Consider the following 1,841-nt stretch of genomic DNA (forward strand, 5'->3'; position numbering starts at 1 on the left):
AGAGGAAGCTTTTACAGTAGCAAGTTTCCATCTGATGTTTTCAAAGGTTTTTGATGTTAGTGATCTTTCCCCAAACTTCCTCCTCTACCCTGCACTCTCCCCTCCCTGACCCATTTAACCTTTCTGTTTCATTAACCCCTTTCACCTACATTCCATCCTCTGAAATCCACCTCCACAGCTCCTTCCCCATATCCTGTCTTCTTTGGGTACTCCAACATAAGGACACCCATTAAAGAGTCAAAGCCAGAGTCAACGTAAAAGAGAGCACATGAAGTATTTTCCCTCAGTGGTTTTTTTTTTTTTTAATAAAAAAAATTGTATTTACTTAGAAGCATTCAGAATGTCAACAAAACAGCCGCCATTTTTTTGCAATTACAGAGTGGTATTCAGTTAACAGAACAACAATTACCTTCGTATAAGCTGCATCAGAGACAACTGAAGATGGAAAAAAAAAAAACCAAAAGGAAAAAAAAACAAAAACAACAACAAAAAAAAAAGAAACCAAAAACCAAACTACTGTCCCCATATATAACTAATTTGTGCTGTGCACCAACAAGAACCTGCTTTAATTTCCATGCCAATTTACAACCCCCAGACTGTACCAGGCAAGGTTAGTGGCTATTGAAAATACCACCAGGACAGGGCTAGCTAAAGACACATTCGGTAGTGTGTTAACTATACAAAAAAAGACACTGTACAGTTTAAAAACAAATCTTACACAGCCTTACATTTCAATTTTTTTCTTTAAAAGGAGTGGGTTGTGTACAGGGGGGTTAAATGCTTTATAGACAAGAAAAAAAACTGCGCTAGAACCAACTTATTCATCATCATCATCTTCTTCATCTTCGTCTTCCTCTTCTTCCTCCTCTTCCTCATCCTCTTCATCCTCCTCGTTGTCTTCCTCTTCCTTCTTTTTCTTGCTCTTCTCAGCCTTGACCACCCCCTTTTTCGCTGCATCAGGTTTTCCTTTAGCTCTGTAGGCAGGAATATCCTTCTCATACTTCTCCTTCAGCTTGGCGGCCTTCTTTTCATAGGGCTGCTTGTCATCCGCAGCAGTGTTGTTCCACATCTCTCCTAGTTTCTTCGCAACATCACCAATGGATAAGCCAGGATGCTCGCCTTTGATTTTTGGGCGGTACTCAGAACAGAACAAGAAGAAGGCTGAAGGAGGCCTCTTGGGGGCATTGGGGTCCTTGAACTTCTTTTTGGTCTCCCCTTTGGGGGGGATGTAGGTTTTCATTTCTCTTTCATAACGAGCCTTGTCAGCCTTTGCCATATCTTCAAATTTCCCCTTTTCTTTAGCAGACATGGTCTTCCACCTCTCTGAGCACTTCTTGGAGAACTCTGAGAAGTTGACAGAAGCATCCGGGTGCTTCTTCTTGTGCTCCTCCCGGCAGGTTTGCACAAAGAATGCATATGAGGACATTTTGCCTCTCGGCTTCTTAGGATCTCCTTTGCCCATGTTTAGTTGATTTTCCTCCACGAGGCACAGAGTCGCCCAGTGCCCGTCCGGCTCTCGCTTGCCCCGGCGCTGTCTCTATGGAGCTCAATGTACTGCAATGGCTGTCTGTTTTTTGTTTTTTTGTTTAGGCAACTACTTTATAGGTCCTGTTAGGACAGGACTCACACTCTATCTGTTTTCATTTAGTTCCAGACTATCACAGACCTTGTGGCTCTAAGCTGAACACAACGGTCAGGATTCTGACTATGGTGGTTTGAATAAGCTTGGCCCCTAGGGAGTGGCACTGTTGGGAGGTATGGCCTTGTTAGAGACAGTGTGTCACTGTTGGGGGTTGGCTTTGAGACCCTCCTCCTAGCTACATGGGGGCCAGTCTTCTCCT

General features: G+C 43.5%; 1 pseudogene; it reads right to left on the bottom strand.

The window, feature by feature from the left end:
- Hmgb1-ps33 (high-mobility group box 1, pseudogene 33) lies at nucleotides 291–1,567 on the bottom strand (annotated as a pseudogene).

The sequence above is a fragment of the Rattus norvegicus genome, chromosome 19 (assembly GCF_036323735.1).
Source record: "Rattus norvegicus strain BN/NHsdMcwi chromosome 19, GRCr8, whole genome shotgun sequence".
Lineage (NCBI taxonomy): Eukaryota > Metazoa > Chordata > Mammalia > Rodentia > Muridae > Rattus > Rattus norvegicus.